At 48.6% G+C, this 11,065-nt stretch overlaps 1 pseudogene; it reads left to right on the top strand.

The window, feature by feature from the left end:
* The first annotated feature begins 4,997 nt into the window (after positions 1 to 4,997).
* On the top strand, positions 4,998 to 6,248 carry LOC142855824 (glyceraldehyde-3-phosphate dehydrogenase pseudogene; annotated as a pseudogene).
* The last annotated feature ends 4,817 nt before the right edge of the window (positions 6,249 to 11,065 follow it).

Raw genomic sequence — 11,065 nt, 5'->3', positions numbered from 1 at the left:
CCCAGGAATTTCAGCTTGGCTGCAGAGCGGAGGGCACAAACCACTCTGGAAACTCTTTTTAAGAGAGACAGCATCTCTGACCTCAGCTGCTTGGCCTGGGATTCCCTGTGCAGACCAGGCTGGCCTCGAACTCAGACACTCACAGGCCTATGCGCCACAAACGCTGGGATGAAAAGCATTTGCCTCCACACCTGGCTTGTAAACTCGTTTTATACCCGTCTCACAGAGACAGTTTCTCAGGGTCCCTGACTAAGCCCACTTTTCTTTTAGTGCACTTTTCAAATGCTATAACCATGCAGACATATTCTTTATCTTGTGTGTCAGTTAGAATAAGAACCTCTTAGGTGCATATATTTGAATCCTTAGGGAGGTGTGTGCTCTGAAAAGATCAGTAGGTGTACCTTGTTGCAGGTTTATGTCACTGGGGGATGGGCTTTGAGGTTTCAAAAGCTCAAGCCAGTTCCAGAGTCAGTTCATCTATCTATCTATCTATCTATCTATCTATCTATCTATCTATCATCTATCTATCTACCTACCTATCTATCTATCTTCTATCGTCTATCTATCTTCTATCTTCTATCATCTATCTATCATCTATCTATCTTCTATCTATCTTCTATCTGTCATCTATCTCTACCTGCTGCCTCCGCATCAAGATGTAAGAACTCTCAGCTCCTCCAGCACCGTGTCTGCCTGAATGCTGCCATGCTTCCTCCATGACAATCAATGTGCTAAACCTTTGAACTGTAAGCCTTTCCTTTGTGAGGGTTGCCGTGGTCATGGTGTCTGCACAGCAGTAGGACAGTGACTTGGACACCTTGAGTTAAGTGAGTTATTGTCAGTCTTCTTCTGCTAAGCTTGGGTCAGCACAGAGAGCATTGTCTGCACTGTCCTGGGAAAGGATCAAACATCTTCTCTGAAGGGGCGGGGCAGGGGACACAATCCCAGGTCTATACACAATGCCTGCTCTGAGGCTTTAAAGAGTACCTGAGACCTTTGCTTCAGTTCACCTATGGAATTAGGTAAACGTTTGTGTGTGGAAGGCTGAAGTTGTGTTTATTTAACAGAACATTTCTGTTTCATCTCTGTTGCTGTGATAAAACACTGACCAGAAGCAACCCGAGGAGAAAATTTAGCCCATCGCCCGTCAAGGAAGCCAGGGTGGGTGTTTGAAGCAGAAGCCACAGCGGAGCTGTCCCTTGCTAGTTAGCTTCTGGGCTCAGGTTCAGCTGCCTTTCTTTCATTATCATAAACAAATGGCATTTATTTTATTCTTATCTGTTATTATGCGTAAGTGGAGTACAGGTACCCGTGGACCAGAGCTGCTGATTCTCCTGGAGCTGGAGGTGCAGGTGCTTGGAAGCCACCTTATGTGGGCGCTGAGAACCGAACTCAGGTCCTCTGGAAGAGCAGTAAGTACTCGCGGCCACTGAGCCGTCTCCCTAGCCTCCCTCTTGTGTATAGCCCAGGCTCACCTGCCCAGGCACGGCACTACCCACAGACATCCCCAGAGGCTACTATTTTTCAGTTCAAGTTCCCTTTCCCCAAGTGTGTCAGATTGGCAACAAAATCATCCAGGGCAGGCTCATGCATGTTTCTGTGTCACAAAGGATATTTCTCTTCCTGGATGTATATGTCCTTGTACATTCCTAAAAAGCAATGGGGTTTTGTTTTGAAGGGATGTGTGATCTACCTTATGTAGATACCTATATACCAGACCTTAGACCAAAGAGCGAGGCCGCAAAGGTGAATAAAACCAGGCACAGCAGGCAGGGCGGCCATCTTTCAGGAATCACATACGCAGGACAGCATTTACGGGTAAGTGGCAAGCACAGAGTCTCTGCAGGAATGTGGGAGGTTGCAGGGAGGGGAGTCAGAAGGACATCCTGGAAGTCACTGTAAATGCCAACATGCAGTTCAAAGGGAAAAAGGTTTTAAATCGTGGCCACAGCAAAGACTCTAGCAGGCATATTGGAGAGCGGGGGTGGGTAGTGTAGGGAGGAAGATTTCTCTCAAGGCACTCCAGAGTACATTTATTATCGTGTGTGTGTGTGTGTGTGTGTGTGTGTGTGTGTGTGTGTGTGTGTGTGTGTGTGTGTGTGGAGTGTGCAATGCATGCACACCGCGGTGGAGGTCAGAGAACTGTGTGCAGTCTGACTTAGCTCGTCAGGTTAGTTCAGCAAGGACTTGGTCCGCCCGCAGAGCCCTCCCTCCAGCCTTTGTTTCGTAAAATTTGAAACAAAGCAGAGACCCTCAGTGCCCTGCTCTTTACTCCTTGGCTTTTCAATGCACTTGGCTCTCAGCCAACCACCAATATTTGCATCTTTAACCTGAGGGCTTTTCCCAGAACTGAAAGCCAGTCTGGCTGCATACATTGCAAATTGTAAGCACCAGGGTTGGGGCAGCTGTCAGAAGCAGCTCTCTGCCAGGGACCCTCAGAAGTTCCCTAACTTGCCTTGCAGGACAGTTCTGAAGCCAGGGTTTGCATGGTCCTGGCATTTCCCCTAAGACTACGCCCTCATCACCCTCTGTGGTTGCTGACTTAATAATGTGCCTCTCATTGGCAGGCTGCCTCCCTGGGTCATTTCCATGCTCTAGCGTTCATGTTCACTGCAGTCTAAACAGCTACCTTGTGCTCCAATCATATTACGGAGTCTGCTCTGGGGCCCAAATCACAAGGATGAAGTTTGTTCTGTAGAAAGGTACCTTTAGCTTCAAATACCATTTTAAAAAAATAACATGTTTGTTTGCATGCATGTGTCCCTGTAAACGTGTGTACATATGTAATATGTGTGTACATGTGTAGGGTGTTTCAGGACTTACATTTTCACAGCCAAGCTGGAAGCCCCCACAAGCCATACACTGTCAATAGCTCCTCTGAGGGTGAGCTCATCCCTCTCAGACCCATGCGGAGGCACGGCTACTCTGAGGCCATGAGTGCGGCCATCCTGTCATGTCTAGGAGATGCTGTCCTCATCCTCCACGACTCTGACTTTTACATTCTGCCACCTTCACATTTACAACATTTCTCCCGTGTTGGTCCCTGAGCTTTGGAGGAGAGAATATAATACAGATATTCCATTTAGAGTTGAGTATTCCAGCGTCTTCTGCTCTGTACTCTGGCTATCTATGTTTCTGTTCAACTGCTGTCTGCTACACACACTTCTCAGATGAGGCCTGAGAGCTGCACTAATCTGTGAGTGTAGAGATACAGATTTAGAGGTCAGTGTAATACTTTATCCATTTAGCAAAAGAATAGCAATAGGTTCGTCCCTGGGAGCTGTGTGCTCCCCAGCCGGGGCTCTTGAGTGGATTGATGGACACGGTGCCACTACTGTACCATCCGGCATAGCTTGCCACAGTGGTCAACTGTGTAGCTCCCAGGGTTCACATCTGGGTAAGACTGTTGATCCTTCAGCAGCCTTCATCAAATCTTCTTTTAATACAGGACTTCCTACCTTCTCTGAAGGTGAAATTGCGGACTGTAATCTGAATCTCAGAGGCTCCTGCAGGCCATGAGCTGAAATCTTAGACCCTTGCCTGGTACTGCGGAAGGAGAGAAGGTTTAAAAGACAGATGTGTTCTGGTCATACAGCTGTGCCCTTCTGGGAATCATGCCATCTCCTCTTCCTCTTCGTGTCTGGGCACAAAAGGACTGCCTTTTGTTTCAGTATATCTGCCAGCCATGTTCTGTTGCCTCCCTACAGCTCAAAGGAATGGAGTCAACCATGGGTTGACGTCTCCAAACTATGAGCTAAAATGAGCCAGGCCTCTTGAGAACTGATTGTCTCAGATACTTTATTATAGCAATGGCTCATTATCTTGTTTTTTTTTTTTGAGCTCCAGACAACTGAGGAAATCCAGATGAGACCTACCTTGTGCCTGTAGTATTTCCAGTCTCACAGCACACAAAGGGAGACCCGTCCCCTCGCCTTCCCCTGGACATCTGGCCTGGCACAGGGCTGCGATATTCTTCCAAAACACCCAGAAGAAGAGAAGAAACCATCTCATTGAAGTCTTTATCACTTACACAAGCCATCTGTTGTTGTTCTTATTTAGTAGAAACGGTACTTCCGGTGTCTAAGGAAAGCCGTCTTTAAAGGGATGTAGAAGAGAACCATTTCAAAGCATCTGAACACCAGCCTTGGTTACGTCATTTGGGAAGACTGCTAACCAGAAAGAAAGCAGACCCATTCCTATAAATAGTAACAGAGCCACTGCCAAGGCCGCACCTCAGAGCTCGGCTTCTCCAACCTTAGCCCGCGTTAGCTTCCTTAGACCCTGCGCTCTAAGTGTTCCTGAGGTGAGCACTCCCACGGAGTCATACCAGAGAGTAAACATCTGCATTATTAGTGCTGTCGGCGCAATCCATTCGCTGCAGACACAGGCTGACTGCGGGATTTACAAGGCACCTGCGCAGCCTGTTGAGATTGCCTGTTGGCAGAAGACAGGATTGTTTTTTCTGGAAGCGTCTACGAAAACCAGACCTCTTCTTTAATAGGAATTCCAAAAGTTACAGTCTCCTATAAAATCAAAATCATGTCGGAGTGAAAGTCTGTTTCTTCCAGAAAGTTCCTCCCAACCTTAACAACAGCATGCTTGTGCAACTTCAGACTGTAACGGCAGCGCCCATGCTGATGGTGATGATAAAATTTAAAGGGGTTCTGTCCCTACAGCTCTGTGATGCTTTGACCCTGTATGTAGAGGCAGATACAGCCGCCCCATCAAGAAAAGACAAACTCTCTCTCTCTCTCTCTCTCTCTCTCTCTCTCTCTCTCTCTCTCTCTCTGTGTGTGTGTGTGTGTGTGTGTGTGTGTGTGTGTGTACAAAGGGATAGTAGTATCCCTTTGTACAAATCACTACAGACAGCACGCACCTTTAATCCCAGCACTCAGAAGGCAGAGACAGGCGGGAGTTCAAGGCCAGCCTGGTCTTCAGAGTGACAGGCTCCAAAGCTTCACAAAGAAACCCTGTCTCAAAAGAAAAAAAAAGAGGCTCTCTGCTCCTCCCTGTTCTGGAGACAGCCGCTTCTTTTCGTGCAGTGCCAGCCTCGTTCCAGAGACACGATGGTGAAGGTCGGAGTGAACGGATTTGGCCGTATTGGACGCCTGGTTACCAGGGCTGCCTTCACTTCTGGCAAAGTGGACGTTGTTGCCATCAATGACCCTTTCATCGACCTCAACTACATGGTCTACATGTTCCAGTATGACTCCACCCATGGCAAGTTCAAAGGCACAGTTAAGGCTGAGAATGGGAAGCTTGTCATCAACGGGAAGGCCATCACCATCTTCCAGGAGCGAGATCCCGCCAACATCAAATGGGGGGATGCCGGCGCCGAGTATGTTGTGGAGTCTACCGGTGTCTTCACCACCATGGAGAAGGCTGGGGCCCACTTGAAGGGTGGGGCCAAGAGGGTTATCATCTCCGCCCCTTCTGCCGATGCCCCCATGTTTGTGATGGGTGTGAACCATGACAAGTATGACAATTCCCTCAAGATTGTCAGCAACGCTTCCTGCACCACCAACTGCTTAGCCCCCTTGGCCAAGGTCATCCATGACAACTTTGGCATTGTGGAAGGACTCATGACAACAGTCCATGCCATCACGGCCACCCAGAAGACTGTGGATGGCCCCTCTGGGAAGCTGTGGCGAGATGTCTGTGGTGCTGCCCAGAACATCATCCCTGCATCCACTGGCGCTGCCAAGGCTGTGGGAAAAGTCATCCCAGAGCTGAACGGGAAGCTCACGGGCATGGCCTTCCACGTTCCTACCCCCAATGTGTCTGTCGTGGATCTGACATGCCGCCTGGAGAAAGCTGCCAAGTATGATGACATCAAGAAGGTGGTGAAGCAGGCATCCGAGGGCCCACTAAAGGGCATCCTGGGCTACACTGAGGACCAGGTTGTCTCCTGTGACTTTAACAGTGACTCCCACTCTTCCACCTTCGATGCTGGGGCTGGCATTGCTCTCAATGACAACTTTGTAAAGCTCATTTCCTGGTACGACAATGAATTCGGCTACAGCAACAGAGTGGTGGACCTCATGGCCTACATGGCCTCCAAGGAGTAAGAAGCCCGCCCTGGACCACCCATCCCAGCAAGGACACAGCAAGAGAGAGGTCCTCGGCTGCTGAGCAGTCCCTGTCCTAACCCTTAACACTGAGCATCTCCCTCACAGTTTCCATCCCAGACCCCCAGAATAGCAGGAGGGGGCTTAGGGAGCCCTACTCTCTTGAATACCATCAATAAAGTTCATTGCACACCCCCCAAAAAAAAAAGAAAGAAAAGAAAGAAAGAAAGAAAGAAAGACCCCCCCCGTTCTGGCAGAGACGACCCCTTTTTTTTCTAGGAACTGGGGGTGGGGGATCTATTACACTAGTTCATCCATTCATCCATTTGTGTGTCTAGGGAATGCTCTTTCCAAAACCTTTTTTTTCCCACAAATGTGCTAGGCAGAATCGATTCAGCCTCTGCTTCTGACATCCCAGGCATGAAAATGGATGATGCTTAGACCCAAGATGAAACATAAAAGACTTAGAAAAAAAACCATGTTAAATTACTGAAAATAGACAAAGGCCCATTTCATTGGGAGAAGGGGAGGGACCTGAATGAGTAGAGTTTGACGGTGAAAGGGGTGTCCATGCTTCATCTGGGGGAAGACCCTTGAGTGACAGTTACACAGTGGGTGGACCTCACACCCTGAGTGACAGTTACACAGGGAGTAGTAGATCTAGCTTTGTTGTCCAATGACTGCATGTAACACAACAGACACGGGGTGTCCCTCGACACGGCCATTCCCTCACTTCAACATCTCCCGGGAAGAAGCAGATAAAGAGGTCTCTGATGTGGAAGTCTTCTGTTTTGTGTTGATTTCATTGGTTAAATAAAGAGACTGCCTTGGTCCTTTAATAGGACAGAAAATTAGGTAGGTGGAGTAGACAGAACAGAATGCTGGGAGAAAGAAGCCGAGTCAGAAGCAGGTTAAGATTTTTCCTGGTAAGCCACCTTGTGGGCTACACAGATTATTAGAAATGGGTTAATCTATATGTGAGAGCTAGCCAATAAGAGGCTAGAACTAATGGGCCAGGCAGTGTATAAAAGAATACAGTTTTCGGGTAATTATTTAGGGTAAAGCTAGTCGGGTGGTTGGAAGTGGCCCCGTTCCATAACACAATAGGTCTCTTCCTGCTTGTCTCTTCCTTAATTCCCGCCCTCCCCTCTATTCCCTTCCTTCCTTACCTCTATCTGCTTCCTCCCTCCCGTTCTTTCCTTCCCTCTATTTTCTCTTTCATATCTTCCTCCCTTCCTTCCATTTCCTTGTGACAGTGGAGGAAACATAACTGAGCAGGCTCAGAGAAGTAATATCTTCCCCAATATCATGAACGAATTTTATTGTCTGCTTAAGAAACACCTGGGGAATTAGTGAGAATGCCACTGCATGGCTAGCTTATGCCCCAAAACAAGAAGGAACTGGGCAGAAGTTTCCTTTCTTGAGGGGATTCTCTGCTGTTTGCTCTTTCTCTGACCCATCACTCTGTCTTCATTATGAATCACAGTGGCCTATGCTGGTCCGCTGAGGAACAGGAGGTTCTTTGCAGGACTAGAGGATTCATAACTCTGGCCACATCCCTCACCCAGCTCCTACTACCAGAAAATCAGATATTGCAAGGAAGGCTTCCTCAGGAAGACAGCCTGTGCTGTCCCGGGAGACCGTCTTTGCTGTGTTCTGTGGTAGGCATGCCCAGAAGGATGGGGCCACCAGCTCACTCTGCCTAGCTGTGTTTTTACCGACCATTTATATGTCACGGCACCAGATGACACCCACTGAGCTGAAGAGCCGCATCTCTGTGTGCTGTTGGCAGGAGCATCCGGTAACCTCTTCCCTACCCAGCTCCCTGCAAACCTTCTTGGTGATGACCTTGATGTCACCCTTCCTGGCCTTAGGAGGTGCTGGCTGTGGCTGCAGAGGAAACAAGCCGCTCTCACAAGGTTTGACGCTTCCTAAAAGGCATATTTTTATCTCTAAAATCTTCCTTTCCACACAGGGAACTGGGCCTAGGAAGGTAGTGGGGTAAAGGGATTGGCTATGGGGAAATTCTCAACACTGACCCTTGTCACTACTCCCTGGAGGGACATAGCTGGCCCACCTATTGATGTCACTCAGTACCTGTAACCCCACAGGGCATGTGACATTTGACATTTTGTTACAGAGGGCCAGATCTGAGTGAGTCACTGAGGCAGTAGCCTGGCCTGATCCTGCCTCCCTGGGGCCTCATTTATTATCACTGTAAGAAGATTGAGAAACGCTTACGATAGCGTCTAGGCACCCATCTGCACGTGTCTTTAAGGGTGTTTCCAGAGAAACTTCCCTGAGGGGGTAGGGCCCATCTTTAATGTGGAGAGCACCATTCTGTGGGCGGGGGTCTCAGACTGAACTAAAAAGGAGAAGGGAGAGAACAGGCCAAGTGCTGGTGCTCGTCTCTGCTGCGTTCTGCTGGGTTGGATTTCACACCAATAGTTCATGTTTCAGCACAGGAACAGAGGAAAGATGAACAAGACACTCTGGGCCTTGGTGATGGGGCCTTGTCATCCCCTCCGGTCCTCTTGGAACCTCGCCCAGCTCAGCTGCTCTAACTATCAGACTCTTCCTGCGAGCCAGGGTCCTCTTCATGGCCTGGGGACCTGGGCCTGCCCCCAGTTCCTCCCGCTGTGGCCGGCCACCGTGTTCACGGCTGTGCTATACCATCCCAGCAGAATATTATGGAAGCATCCCCTCCCTCTGATGGAGAGGTTGCTGTGTTTTCTCCATGATCAATTCAAAGATGACTGTTTCCCTCAGGTCACAGGTTCTTCTCAGTCTTGACTACGCCAAGTAATACAGAATTTTGAGTCCCTGAGCACAAAAACCTCCAGGCCAAGTCCTGGCACTGTCATCTAAGTTGCTTCTGAAGTAAAAACATAGAACTACCCTTGCTGCAGAAATGAGCTTGCTGGGACAGGAACAGCCTACAGCAGCAGCAGGCCACTGCTGGGCCCTGCAGGAACCACAGAGAACAGAGAGGCTGGGTGACTCCTCAGAAGATGCCCGCTGGGGTGAGCCAGCTCAGGAGTGATGGGGGAAGGCGTGGGGGTCTTGAGCACATGACCAAGCTCAGTTCTTAACAGATCCACCAGGGAATCCTGAGAAAGATGTCCTTTCCTTAAGATACACCCTGGGGACAGGGTTCACGCTCTTCTAGACCTCCTCCCGCCTCCACACAGCTGCTGCTCTGTTCTGGATGGTTTTATCGCCCATATTCAACGGTCTATCTGCTTCCATGAGAACAGGAGAGAAGGCATAAAGACACATGCTTGTTTGGAAATAATTTCAAATCTCTAAAATCATGGAGGTGTTATAAGCAGACCTTTCAGGAGACAGGACTCCAATTGTGTGTTCATGTGTATGTGCGTGTCCGTGTGTGTGCATTCATGTGTGATAGGACTCCAATTGTGTGTTCATGTGTATGTGCGTGTCCGTGTGTGTGCATGATAGTACTCCATTGTGTCCATGCATGTGAATGTGTGTAATAGGACTCCGATTGTGTGTTCATGTGTATGTGTGTGTCCGTGTGTGTGCATTCATGCGTGATAGGACTCCGATTGTGTGTTCATGTGTGTGTGTGCATGATAGTACTCCATTGTGTCCATGCATGAAGACTCCAATTGTGTGGTGTGTGTGTGTGTGTGTGAGAGAGAGAGAGAGAGAGAGACAGACAGACAGAGACAGAGACAGAGACAGAGGCAGAGACACAGAGAGAGTCATGTTCATATTTGATTCTGAGGGTGTGTACATGTAGGCGTGCAAACATGTGTGTGAAGAGTCAGATCTCTCAATGAAACCAGACCTCACCAGTCTAGACTGACAGGCCAGCAAGTTTTCAAGGATTCCCCTCTCTACACCCCCCCACCTCCCACCAACACTGGGGTCACAGTCGTCAGCAGCTACACCCAGCTTCTATGTGTGTTCTGGGGATCCCGTCTCAGGTGACAGGCTCAGACCAAGCCCTCTCTCCACCGCCTTCCCAGGCATACGTAAAGGAAACAGGAACTGATTGGTTATCAAGCTAAAGACAGTGATTGTTCTCGGACTTCTGCCTTCCTTTTAGACATAGAAACAGGAGCTGAAGAAATAAAACACAAAACAGGCCATTTTTTTTTCTGTTCCAGACCAAGTGTTTAAAGCTTTGGTTTGTTCAGGAGACACGTCAGTTGCAGAATGAGGGGTAGGACAACCTTCCAGACTTGGTCTCCTCTGCCAGCCTCTAACTGAGCTGCTTCTCAACTGTAAGTCCCTCATGAATATGCAATGAGCACATAGCCCCTCATGAATATGCAAGCAGCACATAGCTCCTCATAGTATTTGCCTAAGTGGGTTAGCAATAACGCTGCTTTTCCCCATAACCTTTTAACAATTTCCCTGACGTTAGCGAGAAGGATTTTCCCCCATCTGCAGCATGAAGTCTTAACACCCTGTGAGGCATTTTTTGTTTACATATTTTATCCTACTCGATGAAAAGAATTCTAAGAGTAGCAGTTGATGTAAATCTCTCATGTGGAAGTGGTATCACACAAGTGCTACCGCACAGGGCAGATGGACTTGACTTCAGCTATCATGGAGCTAGATCCCACTATAAAAATGTAAGGTCAAGGCTGGGGGCAAAGACCACACAAGACTACGTCGTATTCCCTGGTCCAGCAAACTAGCATGCGTGCAAGTGATAGCAGGAGAAAATGGAGCCACAGGGTGAGAGTTAGGTAGAGCCGGCTTATCCCACGGCTAAGCCAACAACCCTGATCGCCTAAACATAACCGATAGCATCTCCATCTACGATTGTGTGACCCACACCTCCATTCACTTCCAAGTGCTTTACATCAGAGGTAGGGTCTTGGCCGGGTTCTCCATGTAGAGTCACACAGAGCCAAGTAAGAATGTTAGCCGAACTGAGATCTCACTGGGGATAGGAGGAGGGGCAGAAAGAATCTGCTCTTGATTATGGTGTCCACAGAATCTGGCTTCTTTTCCTGAAG

This window comes from Microtus pennsylvanicus, chromosome 8, assembly GCF_037038515.1.
Source record: "Microtus pennsylvanicus isolate mMicPen1 chromosome 8, mMicPen1.hap1, whole genome shotgun sequence".
In the NCBI taxonomy this organism is placed as follows: Eukaryota; Metazoa; Chordata; class Mammalia; order Rodentia; family Cricetidae; genus Microtus; species Microtus pennsylvanicus.
Note: the sequence above shows the minus strand (reverse complement) of the source record. Positions and strands in the feature narration are given on the sequence as shown.